This window comes from Phascolarctos cinereus, unplaced genomic scaffold (genome assembly GCF_003287225.1).
Source record: "Phascolarctos cinereus isolate Bilbo 61053 unplaced genomic scaffold, phaCin_HiC Scaffold_5;HRSCAF=322, whole genome shotgun sequence".
In the NCBI taxonomy this organism is placed as follows: domain Eukaryota; kingdom Metazoa; phylum Chordata; class Mammalia; order Diprotodontia; family Phascolarctidae; genus Phascolarctos; species Phascolarctos cinereus.
This window is the reverse complement of record NW_027555958.1, coordinates 407,119,550-407,143,273: the sequence shown is the minus strand read 5'-3', so window position 1 is coordinate 407,143,273 and position 23,724 is coordinate 407,119,550. Positions and strand designations below refer to the sequence as shown.

At 40.7% G+C, this 23,724-nt stretch overlaps 1 pseudogene; it reads right to left on the bottom strand.

The window, feature by feature from the left end:
- Positions 1–10,753: 10,753 nt before the first annotated feature.
- Positions 10,754–14,218, bottom strand: LOC110206723 (small ribosomal subunit protein uS15m pseudogene; annotated as a pseudogene).
- Between the last annotated feature and the right edge of the window lie 9,506 nt (positions 14,219–23,724).

Below are 23,724 nucleotides of genomic sequence, written 5' to 3'. Positions count from 1 at the left end.
CATACAACCTTAGTTCTTCCTATTCTCTTTCCTCTGCACCACCACAAGTTTAATGAGAACTGTAGCACTGCTAGAAAGATGTAGACTTTGAAGGGCAAGGATGATGTTGTAATATTCTTTTCTCATTGTCCTTGGAACCCAAAGTCTAACCTTCTTTCCTTGTGCCCAGTAGCAATACCAGCATGGTGGGAGTAAGGAGGAAGACTATAGGAGCTCCTAGGAACACAACTAGATTGTGACTCTGTTATTCCTTTGAGTTTGTAAAGCAAATTGTGAGCCCTTTAGCAAGGAAGGACAGCAAAGCACCTCAGCTTTTACGTAATGAATAACTTTCTTGCTCTTTCCTGATTTAGCACAGAGGTTTGTTTCAATGAACAGTATTTGGAAGGGGCGTGAGGTGAAAAAATGTTTTTGTCTTTGAGCCCCTTTCCGTCCACTCTTAAACCTTTCTCTTCACCCTTCCCATGCTGTGTTGGTCTAAATGATGATTATTCTATGAAGCCCTAAACTGTAGTTGTCAAAAGTAACTATAAAATGTGATTAGTCCTCTGTGGGTGCTTCTTTCTTTCTTTCCTTCTTTCTTTCTTTCTTTCTTTCTTTCTTTCTTTCTTTCTTTCTTTCTTTCTCTCCTTTTCTTTCTCTTTCTCACTTTCTCTCCACTCTTGGTTCAGTGGAAATAGTGAGGACAAAGAATTGACGCTTGCTTGGACTCATGCTGTAATTGTGACTGCGCTATTAGCTGTCTTTTTTCCTTCTCAAATGGATAGAATTCTGTTGAAGTGTGGAGTACCCGTCTTGAGAAGTAGGTTTAAAATGCACAATGTGGTACTGTTTCATAGTTTCTAGATGGTTGTATAAAGCAAAAAGTTAATGTGGTTATGTGTTTTTAAAAGAAAATAAGTGATTGGTTACAAAACTGTTTTTTTTCCCATTATTATAAGGTCTCTTTGTTTTCCAACAGTTTTCGGACTCTTTTGTCACTGCTGAGTGGTGTCTGTTTCGTTTTGTCTGTGTTTCCCAAATTTTTTAATGTGGTTGCACTTGAGTCTATATGGGAATAGAGCAGACATTTCAAGGGGGAAAGATTTTGAAGTTTTTCTCAGTCTCCTCTGTATAAGGTCTGTATACATAATAGTAAAACAATTTTAAAACCTTTTTCCTCGAAATCTAATGGATAGACTCACATTCCCAATCACCTTTGCCACCAAAGGAACCACAGCCTGTACCTTCTGGGGCTGGCGTGCCAGGTCTGAGCTTCCCCGACCTTCTGTCCAACCACATGATCCCCTCCCCCAATGCCAAGGTCTCTAAGACTGAGCTGGGGGACACCCTGGGGCAGACAGATCCTCTCTCCATCTGGCTCCACCTGAGCACCCCTCCATCTCTCCAGATCAAAAAGTGTGAAGACTCTTAGTTGCACTTATTCCATTCCACCATGACAGGCCTCCCAACCCCACCACCCCAAAAAGCAGAATGGCTGATATCCTCTCCAATCCTTCAGGCCACTGAAACCCTGACTCCTACAGCTGAAGCCAACAACGCAGACATTACATGTATTATCCCAGTGGTCTTCATCACTCTGCTCTCAGTCCTAATCATGATCATTTACCTGTATGAGAACAAAGGCAGCTAAATCACCTGTGAGTCCCCAGGAGAAGCCAGCGTGACTCTGCAAATGGAGAGGGACTCAGTCCAAGGGAAGAAAAAGGAATATTTCATCTGATGACTCCTAGGCTCCCAAAGAACTGTGACCTCTAAGGGCAAGACACAGGAACTGAGTAATTAATTTATTGGGTGAAAGATGTATCTGAAGCCGGAGATGAATGTTGATAACGGGCAAGTCTGTGCTCTCTCTTGAGTTAGAATCCAAGGAAACTCCCAACCTGAGTGCTAGCATCAGAGACCCAGGGGACAAGGAGAAGTAGAGAAAGCAAATTCTGATGCCTTTAGCTAGACCTCTGTCGTGGATCTTAATGTCATAGGCCAAATGGTCTTCATAACTAGAGAAGGTAGAACTAACCCACTGGGTATGTGGGCATTTACCCAGTAATCTCCTATACTCTTATTTGATGGGGCAATAATGGTGGGGGTTGCCCATCCTACTCCATTCTCTGCCTCCTAGCTGCTTCATGTAACTCAGAAAGAATCCTAATCACTGGTCCCAGAAAGTTACCTGGCATCCTTATAACTAGTCAGCCAGCTTTGGGAAGTGGATAAAGGTGTTGATTGTGGTAATAATTTAACACAGCTGACCTCACCTGCTAGTATCTGGTCCATAGCCTTTCCTTGAGCCCCCTGCTTCCCAGCCTACTTTCTTATTCCCAATCTAATCTTTTACTTGTGATATTATTTTTATCAAAATTAAATTTTTTCATTACACAAGGTTTTGATGCTCATTTATAGGAGACAGAGAATAATGGCATTAAATTATCTACATTTGGGATTTATCTGTCCCAAATCAGGGCAGATCTGGAGCTTACATTCTTAGAGTTAGTAAGAATATAGAGCACGTATGCAGATAATTTGATATGTGTATATTTACTTAGTTGTGAATTTACATATATATATATATATATATATACATACATATATATACACACACACACACACACACACACACATATAAGTATATAGGCAATACTATACTATTACAAAAATGATACAAAAAAGATATTTGAAAGGATGGGATAAAGATGAAATAATATACTAGAGGCAATGGTGACTGAAGTTTTTTGAGTCGAGGAGTGATATGGTTAGACGTGCAATTTAGGAAAATCACTTTTGTTAACTATTTGTGGAACGTGGATTTGAAATAGTAGAGAGACTGGAGGCAAGTACTTCTGCCTAAAATGGCTTCTTCAGCAGGCACAAGTGGACTAGCTCCCACATTCCTACTCTAGCAAAGAAAACAAAGTAAACTAAAAATAGCAGCAGATCGAATAATGATCAAGAAATCCAATGATGTAAAAAACAGTAAGTGATTTCATCAAACTAGAGCTGGACAGAACAACAGGCAGCAGGAAAGGGAGATTACCAGAAGTGGCAGTGGTAGCGCAGTACCAAGATGAAAGCCAGCATGGCCCTAGAGATTAGCCAGGAATGTCTGTGGCTTGCAAAAAGTCAGCAAGAAGAAGAAAACCAACACCCTGGGTGATCAGAAACCCACTCAGTGGTCTTTGAAAGCAACCTGGAGCAGCAGCGCCCAGTCCCCAGGCTCAGGAGCTCTAAGGCCATGGCAGTCTGTCCTGAAAGGGCAAGCAAGCACCTGAAAAGCCAGTGGTCTGAACCATGAGGAACCTGAAGCTCATCAGCGCTCTGTTTACACACGCACGCACACACGGTGGGAATCCATAGAGGTGCCTTGGATATAGGCCCAGAAGGGCTGACTGCGCTCCACCCAAAAGCACAGCATAGGCTGAGGTCTGGCCCTGACACAAAACCCCAAATTAGAAGTAAGGGTAGGTGTGTAAGTGAACAGAAGACCCCAATCACTGTAAAGAACTATCTGATCTAGAAGTACCCAGAAATCCAAACTAAAAGAAGAGAGTTACTCAGTAGCAAGTACAGACTCAAAGGGGGAAAAAAATCTTAAAAAGAGAAGAGAGGTAGGAAAGAAGGGTCTAGAGGGGAAAAGTGGGAAAAGAATAAATAGCTTGGAACAGGAAATAATAAAACTGATCCAAATAATAGATATCCTGAAAATTAAAAGAGACCAAATAAAAATCAGGGCCTTTGTGAGAAAAAGAATATTGGAATAAAGTAAAACATGGTAGGGGAGGGGGAATGGAAAATAAGCTGAGGAATAATTTGAAAATCCATGGATTCTCTGAAAAGGGGGGGGTGGAGGGAGCCAGGACACTTTATTTTAAGAAATCCTAAATGAAACCTGTCCTGTCTATTAGAACTAGAGGACAGAGTGAAAACAGAATCTACTAATTACTTCCTGAAAAAAAAAATATCCTCAACCCCAAGCATCCAGGTCAGAGAAACTTGAGCAAAGAGACCAGTTTGTAAGCTATTACCATAGTCCAAGCAAGAGGTGATGAGGGCCTCAGCTAGAGAGGTAGCTAGATGAGAAGAGAGGAGGGGATAGATATGACAGATGTAGAGATAGTAATGAGAAGGGTCAATGGTAGACATGGGGGATAAGGGAGAATAAGGAGTTGGGAAAAAATTAATTCTCCATTTGTATTGTCAGTTCAAATTCCCTCCCTCACCCATTGAGAAGGTGAGAAAACAATACCCATTCTACATAAGAGGTCATATAAGACATTTCCACATTAACCATGTTGTTAAAAATAAAGCAAGAAAAATAAAAGTTTTAGAAGTTTAATCTTAACAGTTTGATAGGCTTTCCCTTCTTGACCAGGAACCATTTGAAATCTGATTTAAGAGCAGTGACATAGATTCCGTGAGCCATATACAAAATCTTGCTCATTTTTTAATAGTTAAATTTCTTACACCACGTATGTGTTGTGTCCCTACTCTGCTATTTTACTCCTACCTATTATTTATTTCTACCTATTTTAAATCACCAAATGGGCATGTTCATATAGGCATTACCTGTCATGACTATAAATTCACTATGCTCTGTAGGTTCATAAGGTGTTTTCTATCCATAAAGCTGTTCTAGTGTTTCATCATGGGTTAGTTCCTGTTGTTTGTATCTCTGGCTAGAGATATAGGCAGTGAAAATACAAAGGAAAAAAAATGTCTCATCTATCATGACACCCAAGGCCTTTCACTTTTATTTTAATGCTATGAGCCTATATTCTCATTATTTCCTTAAGGGTAAACCTAGCAAGTTTTTGAAGTCTTAGTAAAATATGATTATATGATATTTTCAGGCCAAACTCAGTATGTATTTGGAATACACATGAGTCACAAAATATCTCTGAGACCTAACAGTTCGAATAATGCAAGGCCCTGTGAGTTCATTGGTGTGGGCATTCCCTCCATGCAAAAAAATTCACCCTACAGGCAACCTGATAATAGTACCTGCATTTTATATGACTATAGAATTTGGTGTTCATAAACACAACATGTTTATTAGCTCACACATTATATTAATTCACTGTTTATTTCAAAGCTCATTTTGTGGATAAGGATCCACAAAATTTGCAGAACTGTGCTCATTTTGTGGATTAAGAAGCGAAGAGGGACAGCTATTCATTGGCTTTTTCCAAGGTCCTCTGCAGCTTTATTATAGAGCAAGGGCTAATGTTAGGAAGCCCATTAATTTTGTTACCTAGCCATCTCAAATATATTCATGTTCTTTAGGAATTCCTTGGTGATAAGGCAAGATGAAATGACCCAACTTACATTCCTGCTGATTTCCTTAGTTGTCTGTCTTCCCCTAAATGAATTGAGAGGTCATTCCAATTACTTAGTGTCAGTTGAAGTCATTCCTTATTTCCAAGGCCCTGAATTTTCTGAGGAGACAAAGAGGAGCACTGAAGCCATTCAGGCTTGTTGACAGGTTAGAAAGAAGACATAGCTTATCCCTGAGCTGGTCCCAGAGTAAGTTATGATCACTTCTACCATCACTGACACTGTATTATCTTCAGCAAGCCTATATTTCAATGTTCTCTCCCATAATATTTCAATTTAGAAATTTCCCCAAGTTTTTCAATTAATGAATTTGTGAATGCTGTAACTATAAAATTTACACCTTTTTAACCAATTGGGGATAGCTCCCCACCTAGGAAACAAGTCTATGCAGTATAATTCAGTGACATTTTGGCAATAAATTCAGTTCAGCCAGTTGTTTATCTCTATAAAAGTAAAGTTCAAAAAAGAATCTAAATGAATTATATGTTTGCCAGCATGATGTGAGGTGAAAATTTGCTAATTCATGACTTTGAGAATTTTATTGGAAATGTAAGCAGGATTTCACTAGCAAAGTACCTACTATGTGCTGGGCACTATGCTAAGCTTTGGATATAGAAAGAAAGGCAAAAGACAGTCCCTTCTCCCAGGGAGTTCACAGTCTAGTGGGGGAGACAACATGCAAACAAATACGTACAAACAAGCTATATACAGGATGAAAAGGAAATAATCAACAGAAGGAAGGGACTAGAATTAAAAGGGATTGGAAAAGACTTCCTATAGAATGTGGAATTTTAGCTAGGACTTGAGCATTCCAGGCATGAGTGAAAGCCACAGAAAATGCCCAGGACTGAGAGATAACAGTATACTCTTCATGGATTATCAAGGGGGGCCAGTGTGATTGGACCAACGAGTATGTAGTAGGGTTGGGAGTGGGGGTGGTATAAGGTGAAAAAAGACTTTAAAAGTATGAGAGAATCACAGAATCTAAGAACTGAAAAGGAATCCTCCAAGCCTTATGGTCTAACCCATACCTTAATAAGAATCTGCTGCAACAGAGGTATCAAGTACACAGCTAGCAGGCCTGCAATACTCCTGAGTGCAGCCTGAACCAGATTAAAATGTAGTTGAAAACTGTTTAACAAAATAAATTATAATTAAAACATAATGTATTTTATATGTGGTTCTCTAAGTCACCATGCTTCTGCCAAATCCTTGTATATGGTTCAGCGGTCTCCTTTTCTATTTGAGTTTGACACTGCTGTTCTACAACATAGCAAGTGGTCATGTTTGTTTTCCCCTTTTAGAGGTAACTTGAAAGGCAGTCACTCTCCACTAATACGCATATGTACCAAGGAGGTCACCAATAAGGCTTCACATACACTAAAAAATTTATAGCAGCCCTTTCTGCGGTAGCAAAGAACAAAGTAGATATCCATGGATTGAAGAATGAGCAAACCAATTTAAGTGCACAAATGTAATGAAATATTATTGTGCTATAAGAAACAACAAAATATGATGAATACACAGAGGTTAGGAAAGTGGTGTGGAGTGAAGCAAGAAGAACCGAGAAGATTATACGCTGACTGCAACCATGCCAACAGAAAGAATGACCACCACAAAAAGATAGAAAGTAAACACTGCAAGATTACAAAGAACAAGCATGTCCCTAATGAAGAGAGATGAGAAAGCATTTCCCCCTATTCTTTTGCACAGGTGGAAAACCCATTGGATATTTTTTTAATATATTGATTGATTTTGCTGATTTTTTTCTCCATCTTTTTTTCTTTAAAAAAAATTCTTGATTATCGGGGATGAACCCTGGAAAAGGGAAAGGGAGGAGGAATACAGAGGAAAGTTAGGTTATGCAAACACAAAGTGTTAATTAAAAAAAAAATTAAGTCACTCAATGTTTTCAAAATTGTCACCTCCAGCATGGATTTCTTCAGTGGTGCAGTTCTTAATTATCTCACGTGTCCTTTCCACTTCCCCATAACACATTGAGTTAGGGTAATGAACTCTTAAAAAAGTCCAACAGTAGCAGCTCCATTGGCGATGAGTGGTGGCATGGTATAATAGAAAAAAAAAATCCTGTACTTAGAACCAGGAGAAACTTGGATTCAAAATCTCTTTTACTCTTAAGTTTTGTCATCCTGAGTAAGTCACTTAATTTCATTAAGCCCCAATGACTCCTCTACAAAGGAGCTAATGATTCACAACTTGTTTCATATGGTTGTTATGAGTATCAAATGAGATGCTTTGTAAAACACTTTCAAACATTAAAACCGCATAAATTTCAAGCATCATTTTATAATCGCTATTGACAGAATAGATCACTAAAAAATCTTGTCACAGATCTATTCCTCTTAATATCTATTTGCTGTCTTCCTCCAGGTTTCATCGCTAAGTACCCATGGAATAGTGTCTTAGCTGAGTCTCAAGCCAAGTTGATTATAGACTTGTCGCCTTTACTGTTTTCAACTATTTTGTGAGGTGGTTCTGCTCCTAATCTTCCAAAATTCTCCTCCGTAATCTTTTACAAATGAACTACTATATTCCGAACTTATGTTCCCTTTGACTACCAGGCCTATTTGACAAAGAGAGCAAGGGTTTGCTAGCTGAAATGATGACTGGGATCTTTGGGCCTTCCCATTGGGGTTTTACATTGAGAAATGATTATGATCAGGCTCAGTGTTTTTAACTCTATTTTTTTTATTGTTCAGTATCAATGGCTTGTTTCACTAGGTCAGGTTAGTGCTGTGACGATTACAAGAGTGCTTTCCCATCTTTATCCTAATTTGTTGTCCAGTTCTACCTTTGCTACTATAATGAGTTAGGTGATCTCTCAGTTGCATACAACTGATTCAGAAATGATTCTCCTTTCTGCTCTAATAAAAAAAGAATCCAATTTTTGTTTTTTGAAATTATATTCACTACTCATCTTTTCCCTTGCCTTCTGATTCTATATATTCCTAGTACAGAGGATCTTTCCAGTTTGTGGAATTTCTCTACTTCTTCTTCTGTAACAGATGTTGGCTTATAAACTGCAATTGTCTTTGTGGCATACCTCCTTATGTTTCTGATGAGCACTGCAAGATTAAGTGACACACTGTTTCATAAAGTGATATTTCTTATTTCCTTTGGGTGCACAATGAAAGCAACTCTGCCAGTTTCTTCATTTGACTTCCAAACAGAACCTGTGAACTGTCCTTTCATCTTCTGGTTTCGTTTATAATGGAAACACCAATATTTATGTGGTTTGTGTCCTACACTAGCATATCAACACATTTGTTATTGGACAAATATCTCACCTTCAAAGTACTAACAGCTAAATTCATGTTTTTGGAAAATCTGAAAACCCTTTGATTTTTGGCACACATTTCCCCACTTTCTGCTACCAACACTGTGGCAGCAGAAGGAAGTTACACAGACTAGAAAACTAGTTTGTATTTTTTTTTCTTGTTTCATTCTTGCCATGGCCAACATACTTGATGAAATTTGCCATACTTAGCTATGCTAGCTCTTGAACAACAGACATCTGCTGTTAGCAGGCTATCCAGGTTAGTACAGTTTGGGCCATAACTATGTTCTGCTATAGCATCACCTTCAGGGACCTAATATTACATCTTTGCCACAATGAAACAGGTATCCCTTTTCCTATGGCTTCTCCAGTATTTGTTATTTTACCTATTTTTTTAATCAACTTTGCCAAATGGATATGAGATGAAACCTCAAAGTTACTTTAATTTGCACTTTTCTAATAATGAGTGATTTAGAGCGTTTTTTAAAATTCAGTTTTATTTTCAACTCCAAATACTCTACCTCTCACCTCCTTCGTATTGAAAAAGCAAGAAAAACTAAACATGTTACAAACATGTATTGTCAAGCAAAACTAATTCCCTCATTAGTCATTTCATAGATTCATATGTATGTATATACATTATATATATATATATATGGGGGGGGCATGTGTATAATATGTATATATGCACACACATATGCACATATATATATATATATATAATTCTGCATTCTGAGTTCATAACTTCTCCACCTAGAAGTGGATAACATGTTTCATCATGAGTCCTCTGGAACTGCAGTTGATTATTGTGTTAATTAGAGTTCCCAAGTCTTTCAAAATTGTTTGTCTTTATATCATTGTTATTATATTAATTGTTCTCCTGGTTCTGCTCATTTCACTTTGTATCAGTTCATACAAGTCTTTCCATGTTTTTTCTAAATCATCCCTTCCATGATTTCTTACAGAATAGCATTGTACACATACGAACACCATAACTCGTCCAGCCGTTCCCTAATTGACAGGTTTCCCCTCAGTTTCCAATTCTTTGCCACCAAAAACAGAGCTGCAGTAAATATTTTTGTATATATGGATCATTCTCCTCTTTCTTAAATCTCTTTGGAGTATAGACTTAGTGACAGTATTGCTGAGTCAAATATGCACAGTCTAAAAAAGTTTTTGGCATAGTCCCAAACTGCTTTGCAAAATGGCTAGACCAGGGGCAGCTAGATGGTACAGTGGATAGAACACCAGCCCTGAATTCAGGAGGACCTGAGTTCAAATCCGGCCTCAGATACATAACACATACTAGCTGTGTGACCCTGGGCAAGTCACTTAACCCCACTGCCTAGCCAAAAGAAAAACAAAAAAAAAAAACCCAACCAAAATGACTAGACCAGTTCACAGCTCCTCCTTCAGGGCATCAACATAATTGTTTTTCCATAGCCCCTCCTGCATTTGTTACTTTCTTTTTAAAAATCTTTTTCAATCTGATGAATATGAGGTAGTAGTCCAAAGTTGTTTAAATTTTTACTTCTCAAAGTATTAACATATTAGAACTTTTTTCATAAAGCTATTGATAATTTAGATTTATCCCTCTGAAATAATAATAGTCCTTTGACTATAAATTAGGGAATGGCTTTTATTCTTATAAATTTGATTCAATTCCCTATGTATCTTAGAAATGAAACCTTGATCAGAGAAACTTATTGTAAAAGTTTTTTTAAAATTTTTATAATACAAGTTGGTTTTTTTAATTTTCCCCCAATTTCCTGGTTCTAATTTTAGCTGTGTTGGGTTTGTACAAAAAAAATTTAATTTTATGTAATCAAAATTGTCCATTTTATCTCCTGTGAACCTCTCTATCTTTTGTTTGGTCATGAATTTTCCCCCATCCATAGATCTGACAGGTAATTTCTTCCATGCTCCTGATTTAGAGCTTTTTTTTTTTTTGTCTAGGCAATGGGGTTGAGTTAACTTGCCCAGGGTCACACAGCTACTAAGTGTCAAGTGACTGAGACTGGATTTGAACTCAACATCCTCCTGACTCCAGGGCCGGTTCTCTATCCACTGCACCACCTAGCTCCCCTTAAGCATTTTTTTTCTGAGTATTGACTTAATTTATTTTTATCTGTTAGACAAAGGGCCACAGGATTGGTGGAGCCTGGGCCAGGAGAGCCAAGCATCCTGACTCTCCGGCCTCTTTGCTCCTTCATTCTTCAGTGCTTCTTCTGCAGCTTCTTCAGCTTCTGTGCCTCCTGGAAAACCTTAATACAAAAAGCCTTTTTATCCACCCACCGACGGTCTGCAGGTCAGTAATACAGAGGGGGAAACGTGTATTCAATGTCCAGCTCTTTACATAGTTTCTCAGACACCTCAAAGTTGGTCTGCCCAAGTTTTTTTTGTAGCTTCTTTCTCAGTGGTCAGTGGTCATAAGCAGAGATCGCTTGTGAGCCTTGTCCTTGTTATGCTTCTGCATGTGTTCTTCATAGTTTCGGACCTTGACTGTCAGTTTTATAACTCGAGCTTCCAGGGATGTGGTATCTTCTGGGTTTAGGGTAATCTCGTTTGCCAACTGCTCTGTCTTTATCTTCATTTCCTCCTTCTGGTTGGCCATTTCCAGAGACAAGAGTCTTTTCACAACACCATCAATCCTGTCAATTCCTGGGACGTTTTGGTAATCTTTTAGCAGCATGGAGGAAGGCAGGTCATCATCTGGCTGGACTGGGTCACTGGTTTTTTATCTGCATAGGCTCTGGCTGCCTGGAGGAGGAGGAGGCCATTTCCCAGAGGTCACAGGGTGCACAGAGGCCCCACGGTTACTCTGGCCGACTGCCCGCAAGCCAGGGCCAGGGCCTCAGCTCGGCCCCACAGGAGCCGCCCTCAACACGTTGGCCCCCATGGCCCCTGGCCTCAGGTCTCGCCGCTGCCGCCGCCGCACCCCTTAAGCATTTTTTAATATGACTTTTGATAGCTTGAATTTCTTTATTAGAAAAGTGCCTTCAATAGCAGGAATTCTATCTCTCCACAACTTCTACCTATTAGTTCTAATTGTGCCCTCTAGAGAAACACAATTTTACTTGTTCCACATGATAGCCTTTGATCTATTCTGAAGACACCTATCCCGTCTCCCCACACCATCTCCTTCCATCAAATATCTTCTTTAGTGGCGTCAGCCATTCTCGATATGACATGATTTCAAGACTCCTCACTGTGCTGGTCACTCTTCTTTGCACTCGCTAGTTTGTCAGTGTCTCTCAAAGTGTGACAACTGGTCACAATACTACAGAGGCGGTCTGCAGAGCACAGAATTCAGTGGGACGGTTACATTCCTCAAAGTGAACAGCCATCCAAGCCATGGATACAGAGATGAAATACCCTGTGGGAGGAACACAGAGAAGGAATTTCACTAGCTTTAGCAGACACATCACATTGTTGGTTCACGTTGAAGCAGTTAACTGAAATTTACTAGAGTTGACATTCAGCCAGAAGATAACCTGGGTAAGCCACTTTATTTCTCTATGTCTCACTTTTCGCATCTTTAAAATGAGATCAGACTAAATTATGTTTAAGACTTAATATTAATTGCACTTATTTAATACAATTATGTTTTATGGTTAGATGGTAATTTATACAGGAATTTTCACAATAACTATGTGAGGTGGGGAGTGCAAATATTAGTATCCCATCATACAGACGTAGAATTAGAATTATCTGGCCATGGTATAGTTAGAAGTGTTAGAGCTGAGTGGTGGACACCAGGCCTTGGAGTTTTAAGTTCATTGCTTTTTCTACTATGCCACACATGCTTATGAAAGGGAAGAATGTGAGATAAGTCTGGAAAGGTAGGTTGGAGACACATCATGGAGGGCCTTAAATGATAGCATTGGTCATTTATATATAGGCACTATAGGGGGATTGGGTTTGGTTTATTTGTTTTAGTGTTTTAGAGTTTGCAAGATACTTTAAACAGATTTGTTCACTGAGCCTGACAACAACCCTGTGAGAGGACAACAGCCTGGGTCAAGTTAAGTCAACAAGCATTTACTGAGTGTTTTCTAGTGTCAGGCACTGTGCTGAGTGCTGGGGTACAAAGAAAGGCAAATAGTCCTTGCCCTCAAGGAGGTCACATTCTAATGGGGGAGAAGACATGCAAATCACCAAGTACATACCAGATATATAAAGGGGGAAGGCATTAGCATTGAGTGGAACCATTAAAAGCTTCTTGCAGAAGGTATGATTTGAGCTGAGATTTCAGGGAAACCAGGAGACATGGATTATTAAAGCTATTAGCCCCATTTTGCAGATGAGTAATGGGTGCATTAGGAATATCACTCAAACAATGTCACAAAGAATGAATTGGAGAGGAAAGAGACAACAGCAGAGCTACAGCTAGCAATTTTTGCATCTGGGGTAGTGCAAATCACACCTAATTCAAAAGGAGCAGAACACCTTCAATCCAGGATGACCAGCTCCAAGGTTGCTTGGCCAGGGAGACAGAACAGAGTAGGACCAGACCAGGAAGGAACTTACCTAGGATGCAGCCACCTTGCTGGTGGCCATTTGGTAGCTTCCTCAATACTCAACTAGAATTGTGGTCTCATCTATTTGGATGTTCCTTCCAATAATACAAATCATAACCCGTCCCTGCCTGCCCTCTATGTGACTCTTGTCCATATCCTCCCATAAGTTCCCCACAGAGGGTCCACCTAAGGTGCCATAGTATACATGAGTATACTAGTGGAACACTCAGGCTGTCCCCCATCATCCCTTGCCTTCATCACATGGCCATCCGATCTTCCCTTCCAATCATACATTGTCCTGGTTTTCAGAGACCATTATATTCTATGTTTCACAGCCAGTAGAATACTGATATTAAAAAGATATGCCTTTGTTTCTAGGAGAACATGGGGTCATTGAAAGTGTTTTGCAATCCCACATGTTCCTTTCCTCCTATTTGATTCCAGACCCATGTATACTGACTGGCCCAGATATGCTGATTGACAAACCCTAGGTTGTCCCTCCAACTTCATGTCATAATGAGCAATGGTGATTCTTCATCTATTTGGTCCTTCTCATGTGAATAGTTAGACCAAACTCTCAAACCATTATCTATCTCATCAGGTGATTCTTTGGTGTTCCAAGGCATGATGCAACCAGCATAACACCTGCCACCCAAAATGCATCTGGAAGACATCATTATCCATAGGGGAGTCCCTAGTAAATTTAGACACTGTGCTAGATGTTCTTTATCATAATAATGAATACCCTTGGATAGCATTCATGTATTTGTTTTATGCCTCACCTGATGCTTGAGATCAAAGAGCAGTTGAACAAGGTTATTTCTGTTATATCTTTAAAGAAATTGTGAATGATTTTGATGTATGGATAAGAAATACTTTGTATAGAAGAGAGTCTTAAGGAAAAGGTTTTTGCTCTGGTTTGGTAACTATTTTCATAATCAACATAAAATAATCAAAATGGGATCTTACATTCTCTGTATCTGTGAGTAACAGCATCATGGTAAAGCTGTGGCCTGTTACATAGTATACTGATTGCCAAAGCCAGCCGGCTCCCTACTAATACCTTCATCCAGGATGCCAAACATATTTAGTCCATTGTCAGGACCACGCTTTAAGCCTTTCCAGCATTAGAAGAACCAGCCAGAATTTACGCTTAGCTAGCATAAACTTTGAGAATTCAAGGTTGCCTCTATGCCACGATGTGGCATCAGAGCAGAATGCTTTTAGAGATGTTTTCTTCTTTTAACTAATTCTTCTTGCTAAATAGATCAATCTATCAATAAGCATGGATTAAGGACCTACTATGTTATAAGAACTGTGCAAGTCACTATGAATCCAAAGGCAAAAAATTAAGTAATCCTTCCCTCAATGACCCTACCTGTAACCATATAAATAGATACATAATAAACACAAAAGAAATACCAAGATAAGGAAGGAGGGCACTGGCATCTAGAGGACCCTTAAAGGCTTTGTGTAGATGGTGGTGCTTAATTTGAGTCATGAAAAAAGAGAGATATCCTGTGAGACAGATGTAAGGAGAGGGCATACATTCCAGGTGTGAGAAGAAGCCAGTTCAAAGGTATGGATATAGGAAATCAAATACCCTATGTGAGGAAAATAGAAAATGCCATTTTGGCTGGAGCAGAGTTCAGAATAATATATAATGGGAATATATAAAGGCAACAGTATATAATAAATCTGAAAAGAGAATGTGACCAAGTTATGAAGGACTTTAAAAACCAAAAAGATGACTTTATGGGATTATGGGGAACCACTGGACTTCATTGAATGGGAGAAGGGAGAGAGATTTTCCATTGAGGAAAATCACTTTGTCAACTGGATGGGGAATGGATTAAAGATAGAGACATGAGACAGGAGACCAATTAGGAGACTATTTTAATAGTCCAGGTGAGAGGTGACATGCCCTCACCTTAGGTAGCACTTTGTGAATAAGTATGTAAGAGATATTGTGGATTTGGAAATAGCAAGATTTGATGAGTTTCTGGACATGTAGGGTAAAGGAGAATGAGGAATTGAGGATACACTGAAATTAAGAAACTTGGAGACTGGAAGAATGTTAATTTCCTTTAACAGAACTAGGAGACATTAGTAGAAGGGAGGTTTTGGAGACAAAGATATTGGGGTCCATGTTGTCAAACATGTTGAGTTTGAGATGTCTCCAGGACATCCATTTTGAAATGTCCAATAGCGAGTTGATGTGGGACTGAAGCTCAGGAGAGAGACTGAAGATGGACTTATAGATCTGGGAGTTGTCTGCATAAAGATAATAATTAAACTTATAAGAGCAGAAGAGGTCACCAGAAGAGAAAATGCAGAAAGAAAAGGGGAAGCCTTGGGGAATATCCACGGTGAGGGAGCTTAATATGGATGATGAGCCAGCAAGAGACCCAAAAGGAATTGTCAAACAGTTGTGAGAAGAATCAGAAGAGAATGATGTCATGAAAATCCAGAGAGGAAAGAGAATCTAGAAGGAAAAGGTGGGCACCGGTGCAAATGCAGCAGAGAAGTCGAGAAAGTTGAAGACTGAGATAAAGGGTTAAGAATTATGAGATTAGGGGTGGTTGAATAGAGAAATTTAAGTTGAGCAATGAGGTTGGAAGCCAGATTGCAAAGGGTCGAGGAGTGAATAAGGAGAAATGAAGACATGTATATAGGCAGCTTTCTCCAGAGGTTTGGCTGAGAAAAGGCTCAGAGATTAGGAAAATAGCTTGAAGGGATAGTGAATTTTTTTTTAAGGATGGAAGAAATTTGATATATTTGAAGGAAGTAGAAACTGGATTGGTAGATAGGGAAAGATTGAATATTAAAAAGAGAGTAACAGATGCTAACCTCTCTTGTTTCTTCGATTTAAGTATTGCAAATGTTTCTACTGCCCTTTGAATTCAGCACCCTTGGACAGAGTCCGACTGTGGTTGTCCAAATGACAGCTCTGGAAAGAAAGCAGAAAGTTCAGATATGAGGCAACTACAGTAGCCACATCAAAAAGAGATGAGGTTTTAAACTAGGGCAGTTACACAGGGACCAAAAGGCAGAGAACAGATCAGTCAGATTCCTTGGCCTCTCCCCTTCCTTCCAGCTGTAAATCTATGATCCTGGGATCATTCATGCTATGATTCTAATAATATTGCTGAGATAGATCTAACAAAACTTGGCAAATGATGATATAAGGAGCCAGCAAAAGAAACAAAGAAGGAGCCAGTTAAAAAGAGAGGAAGAATACCAGGCTAAATAATTGATTTGCCCTTGGTCAAGAGGTGGCAGAATCGAGAGTTGGACTCAACACTTCAGACTCCGTTGTTCTTTTCATGAAATCACACTGACTCTTCCCTTCCTGCACTTAGCATTGTCTCTGGCACACAGTAGGCACTTAATAAATGCTTATGACTAACAGGCTGAAAAATGTAAATGGGAGTGTGTCTTTGCATATATGTTTCATTAAGCTAGGTTTCTCTTATCTTTTTTTTTTGAGGATGAGGAATTTCCGCAAAAGAAACCCACTCAACCAATACCTTCTCTTCAACTTACAGTCTTAGAGACGGGGTCATAGGTCATAGATCTAGAGCTGCAGTACGATCTCTTTATTTTATAGTTTGAAAAACCTGAGGCCTTTGCAGATAAATGGCCTGCCCTGGGTCAACCTGCCTGAATGTGTCAGAGGCAAGGCTGGAATCGGGTCTTTTTGATGCAAAGACTTGCTCTTTGTAGGTGACACCAAGCTGCTTCTTGTCCTCCATCCTTATTTAATTGGGTTTTTTGTTTTTTAGCACACATACAGGATTATCACCTTCTGAAATTCACTTTGGGATCCATTGTTCCCACTTTAGTGAGATGATTTTCAGTCCAGATTTCTGTCATCCAAAAGAGTTCGCCAGTTTTGTCACATCTTCAGGATGGATAAACAATTATGAATTTCTTAACTGCATCATCAGTTTACTAGAAAAGAGATTTTGCTATCCAACCCCAGGAAATAAAGACATTTAAACTTGTCTCCCTGGGAGACATCAGGCTACTGAATGGCAGCCTCTTCTGGAGAGAGCCGCATTCAGACCTTGTGTACAGCATGACATCAGTACTCAGAAAACTTGGATTTGTTGATTAAATCGGGCAAGTTTCCCGACGCGCCACCGGGCTCAGTCTTGTTCGATATCTTTATCCTGCTTCCCTAATCCCTAGGATTCAGAACGGATCTGTCTGAGCAAAAACCCTTTTCCCCTGCTGCCTCTCAAGACACTCTCATCCCTCCCTCACTCATCCCTATCATCCCTCCCCAGTCCCTCTGCTCTTCTGCCTGCCCCTCCCATCATGTTTGCTGTAACTTTGGCTGGCTTGCTAATGTAGTGATGCATTAGGACCTTTGACTCACTTCTTAAACCAGCCTAATTACTGAATGGACATTGCCTTACTCAAAGTGAGAACTCAGAAGACCTTGGCTTAAAAAAGGCCAAGGTCACCCATTGCATCCTGGGCCATCTCCAGTCATCCTGATCTATATCTGGCCATGGCAGAAAACCTTCCTCCCCTACAGCCTGTCCCTCTGATTGGATGGTTCCTCCTGGAGCCTCCTTTTTCAAGGGGAATGCCCAGGTCAACTATATCTTCATTTGTCTCCAGACTGCACTTCTGATTGTCAAAAGGACTTTGTCCATCATGCCTCAGAATCCTCATTAGCCTGGAAGCTCACTCCATCTTTGGACCACTTCTTATAAGGCTTGATCCTTGAAACAATCACCCGTGCCATACCAGCGGCTGCCACCCTGTACTAGAGCTGAGCTACTTGTTGCTGGATAGGGAGTTACCACTTTGGGTTTGTCCACCAACCGAATGAGGTAAGGAGTGGCCCTACAGGGATGACTCAGGACACTCCAAGGGTTTTAGGGTCAGGTCCAGAACAGGAAATTCCTTCTAATAATCAGCCCTAGCTGTTGACCTCAGGCACTCCTGTGGTCTTGAATTCCTAAATCTAAGGCCAAGAATGTCTAGCTTGGATTGCCTACCTATTCCCCGAGAAACACAAAAGAAGCCAGGACATATCCTCTATGTACCTTATGCAGTTGGTTGTCATTAACTGCCAGGGTCGGGGAGGATGCCTGGGGCCTGAGCTCCATAGAGGCCCCTCACTGAAAGTCCCAGATAGAGAGAGAGAGAGAGAGAGAGACTTGCAGTTCCCAAGAAGCTATCTCTTTAAACCAATTGCAGCCCCCCTCTCTCAACTAAGATGTAATTGTCCATATCCCCAACTCAGGAAAATGTCTCTGGGCTCCTGAGATTAAGCACAAGTGTGAAGCCAGCTCCTGGATTCCTGAGGGTAGTTCTGCTGCAGTAGCTGCCCTGTGCCTGACAAATCTGCTGGAACCAGTCATCCTGAACCAAGGTCCCAATGGTCGCAAAAACCTGTGTGCATAATAAGGCTGTAAACCCAGCCCTTCCCATCATCCCCACCCCCAGCTCTATTCTGGTGTGCGCCTGACTTCTAAATATCCCTGGTGTTTGTTCACTGCCCATGTAGGAGAAGAGAGATCACCTAGAAGGCAAGAAGTGATAGAGCCTCCCCAAGGGTCCTGGTGAATCTCTGGGCAAAGGGTGGCAAATATGGCCTGCCCCACAGAGAGTGTGGTTATAGCAGCCAACCTGGGAAAGCTGCCTGGAGGGAAGAGGAGCATGTGGATGTCCTGGAGGAGAAACAAGTCTAACAAGGTGGAATCCTAGCCAGAGAGGCAAGTGGTGGGAAAGTGTTCTTGCCACTGCTTTCAGAGTCTGTTAAATGTAACAGCTGCCACTGGGCCCATCAAGGCCCTCTCCAACCAGCAGGCTCTTCTCCAAGTTCAATCCTTGGGAAACCTGGCCAAGACAAGAGTCAGGTGTTTGGCTGTCCCCTGGGATGGGGGCTGGGGTGGGAAATTTACTTAAAGTTTCAGTCAGTCAGTCAATTAGCATTTATTAAGGACCTACTATGTGCCAGGCACTGTGCTAGGTTCTGAGGCCACATAGAAAGGCAAAAAATAGTCCCTGCGTGTATTGGCATCTCTATCCACGCTCCATGTGATACAGTCTCCATTGCATAAGCATAGACAGTGTTCAAGGAAGTGAACAGAGGGACAGATGGGGTCCCAGGCTCATTGAACCTGCAGGCAAAGTGAGATTTTCATGTCCAGCACAAAAGCAGAAAAGTTCAAGGGTAGAAATGTGCTAACCCAGATTATAAATAGAGCTGCAGGCTAAAAGTGTGCTGCTTTTCTCCTCTCTAGGCATAGATGTTTGCAGGGTCTTCACAAAACCAGCAAACTTAAGACCTGGAGTTCTGGCTTCCCACCTTGGACGTGAAGTCACCATGTTTTTCCAGGTGTGGAACAGAGACAGTGCAGTATAACGGAGGGGGAAGACTAGATTTGGAGTCAAAGGCTCCCACATTTTATCACATGACTTCACTTCTCTGACCCTTAGTTTCCTCATGTCTAATAATAATTGAACCAATTCCCTGACCAGGCTGTTGTGAGCAAATTATTTTCTAAATCTGAAAGTGCTATGGAAAAGCAAATGTTATGTCTTGCATAATGAAGGGTGATTGTTTGGAAGGAAAGCAGCATGCTCTAGTGAGTCAGAGGACCTGGGTTCAAATCCTCTCAATGGCACTTGCTATGTGACCTTGGGCAAACCAGTTGTTTTCTGTTAGTTAAAATTTAATCATTTTCATTTTTACGTTGCTATTTGGTGCTTGCCATGTCTGGCACTTAATAATTGCTTTTTTTCCCCTTCCATCCATCCATCCATCCATTCAGTATATATGTATGAGGCTTCCGTAGAGTCTATAAGCCCAACCTCTCTCACTTCTTATTTTTGAACAGGGTGTCCTGGCATATTTTTTCACTGTCTTGCCCTTGGCACACCTTAGCATTGAGGTCACTGAGCACTAAAATATGTATTGCTTTAATTAGGAGAGTCTTCCAGAGTTCACAGCATTCCTCTATTTCCTCATTCTCTGCAATATATGTTGCAATTATTTTCATGGTGGTCTTCTTGAAAATACTTCTTGTAAGCATTGCAATATGATATGACCAAACATCCCATGGAATGATGTTTTTGTTGTCTTTGGACACATGATAAAAACCCACTCCAGCTCCTTTATTTGCCTTTCCAAGGGGGACCTATATAACATCCTTCTATTTAGCTGCAACTTTCTTTCATCTTCTGGTTTTACATATAGCAAGAAAGTCAAGATTAATGTGAGAATTAAATTTTTCCAGTATGATGCCCAGTTATGGGTGACTGGATGAAGGTCTCACAATTAGAATACCAACAGCTGAGTGAATGTGTATAGCTGGCCTAAGAACTCACCCTTTGTTCCTATAGCAGTTCAGAACTGACCCTAAACTGAAGTATATGAGGAGTGGGCTTCCCTCTGCCTGGTAGCTAGCTCATTGTCTTTATTCATTCTCTGAGACAATCAAGGGGTATATTTTAATGTTTCTTTATTAATTATTAAAATTGTAAAATGCATTCATTAATTACTTGGCTCCAGAACTGGTTTATTGAATATTACTTATTTGGTGAACTGGAGAAACCTCTTTTTTCATAATCTCTCTCTCTCCCTTTCCCCTTTTTCCTTTCCTTCTCCCTCCCTCTTTCCTTCCTCCCTTTCTCTCTCTAAAGATGTATAAATGCATATACATGTATATCAAACTGCCTAATATTCTAGACTTAAATAAACATAAAGATTTTTTACTATACTGTTTATTAACAGTGTAACCAACAATAAAAAGAAAGATATAAATGATTATTTACAACATATCAGCTGTGAGAAAGATCATTCCCAAAGTCTTCTTTAACCATGGACTACAAATACTGACTTCTCAACATTCTGGAAATGGTCCCACCATTCAGTTGGTTTAGGATACTAATTGAAGTCTCTTCTCAATAATCTTCATTTTTCTTCAAAAGATAAGAGTTAAATTCAGTTTTCCTGGGAAATAAGTTGTCTTGGACCATTTTCTTTGCCTTTTCTTTGGCCATCACAGTTAATGGTCTCTCCCAAACAACAATTAAACTGTCTTCTCACTGAATGACAGTTAAACTGTCAGTCCAAGAAGCCATAGCTGCTTCTTCTTCTTCTTGGGTGTTATGTGTCTCAGGCTGGATTCGAACTCAGGTCCTCCTGATTCCAGGGCTGGTGCTCTCTTTACTGTGCCACCTAGCTGACCCCCTCCAAGATGCCATAGCTTCTTAAATATGTAGTAACAGTATCTAGAGTCTCTGTGGGAAGGGCTATTGAAATTGGTGTTATAGCTCCCCTTTCTACTGCTATAGTATTGACACCATAAAAGCAGAAAGAACTGAGAGACATGCGTATTTCTTTGTTTCATACAATGCCATAGTTAAGGAAGTCGTTGCCACATGGCCAGCCTACTGGTAATGAGCTTCTCCACACTTGGCTAGGCTGGCTCTCACAAAGCTGACATAATCTATTGTCCAGACCAAAGCCTTTTCAAGATGGATATGCTCCCCTAGCAAGCATTCAAGTACTCAGGATCTCTTATACTCCACATCAGATAAGACTTTGTGGTGTTTCTTTTGGGGCTTTCTGATGTTCATGAGAAAGTGCGTTGATGAGTATAAATTGCTGCCTCAATTTCCTCATCTGTAAAATGAGGAATGGAGAATGAGGTTGAATTAGATAATTTCTAAAGTCCCTTCCAGATCTAAAAATCTAGTGGATCACAGAATCTCAGAGCTAGAAGAAGAACTCAGGGCATCGAGTCTAACCTATGCCTGAACAGATATCACCTCTATAGCATTTCCAGAAAGTGGTCATCCACTCTGTATTTGAAAATGGCCAGTGACAGGGAACTCATCCATCATGAGGTAGTCTAGTCCTGTAAAGGACTTTAGAGTATATCTCAGCTTTAAAAATGAGAAAACTGAACCCCTGGGAAGGGAAATGACCTGTTCAAGGTGTCATAGCTTGTTGGTGGCAAAACTGGGATTCAAACCCAGGTCTTCTGGTTCCAAGTTCTTTTGATTGCACCAAATTGTTTCTTTTTCCTTGTATTGTTATTACTTACCTACCCCTCTGGATCTTAATGAAAGCAGCATTCTGCTTGTGTGCCCTGAACTCGGAAACTCCAAAGAGACCCCATGAATCTTTGATACCAGGCAAGCAAATCTCCCATAGCAAAGGCAGGAGACAAACCCGAGGATGTGGATCCTTCACCTAACGGCTCTGCTCCTTACAGCGCCTCTGGAAATGATCTTGGATCCGGTTAACACTAGGACTCCTCTCTGCCTGCCTTCTGGGCTTTCACCTGATAGACAGATGGATGAGTTGGAGTCTTGGTCTGGAAAAATTCCTGCTTAAGAAAATAATCACTCTTTTTAAAGTTGGCAAGGAAAGAATGGGATGTCATTATTAGCCTCACAGGGAATGTTATCCTAAAGGGTAATTCTTAATCCCTTTGATAGTTTGAAAGATCCTGGATTTCTGCACATCAAAACCTCTCCCTCCTGACTCCTTCTGGCTGGTTCCTATTGTTCATGTTTTCCCCCTTAAATCCTCCATAGAGGATTGGGCAAATCTTAATCCCTAGGATGGAAAATGCCTGGGAGGAGATAATAGAGGGAAAAGGAGTGTTAGGTGGGCGTAGGCAAGGAGATCTGCATTTAGGAACCCTTGTGTTTAATGGAATGCACCCTGTTGGGGCTAAAATATTTGTGGGATTCAGAGTCTGGAGGTGGTATACTGAGAGGATACCCCCCCCCAGATATTAGGAGGGAGGGAATGCTTTGTAATGCTTGTTTTTGCTATGTCTTTTTTTTTTCCCAGAAAATATTCCTTTGTAAAAGCTAAATGTGGGGTGTGTGTGTGTGTGTTGTGTGTGTAATCGAGAGAGAGAGAGAGAGAGAGAGAGAGAGAGAGAGAGAGAGAGAGAGAGAGAAGAGAGAGAGAGAGGGAGAGAGAGGGAGGGAGGGAGAGAAGGGGGGAGGGGGAGAGGGGGAGAAGGAGAGAGAGGAAGAGAGGTGGAGAGGGGAAGAGGGGAAGAGAGGGAGAGAGAGGGAGAGAGATCTGGCAGGAAATATATTAAGAATTTCCAAATAGCCCTGGCCTGTTGCTTCTCTTGGTCCCTCTCTTACACAGCCTTCTGTCACTAGTGTGCCAATACCTGACCATCAGTGAGAATCTCTCCTTTGGAGTAGTATCCAGTTCCTTCCTCCTTCCTCCTCCCTCCTTCTCTTCCTCATTCTTTTCCTTCCTTTCCTTTCCTTCTTTACTTCCTTCCTCCCTTTGTCCCTCCCTCATTTCCTCCCTTCCTTCCTTTTTCCCTTCCTTCCTCTCTCCCTCCCTCCTTCCTTCACATCCTCCCTCTCTCTCTGTCTCCAATCCTTCACTGATCATGTCACTCTCTTGCTCAGGAAGCTTCAGTGGCTCACTCTTGCCTCTGGATAAAATGCAAACTCTTCTATGTGATTTTTAAAGTCCTCTAGAGTCTGGCTTTAGCCTAGTTTCCAGGTTTTTGAACACTCCCTCACATACTCTGTTCCTGCTTGCCATACCTTACCTTCTCC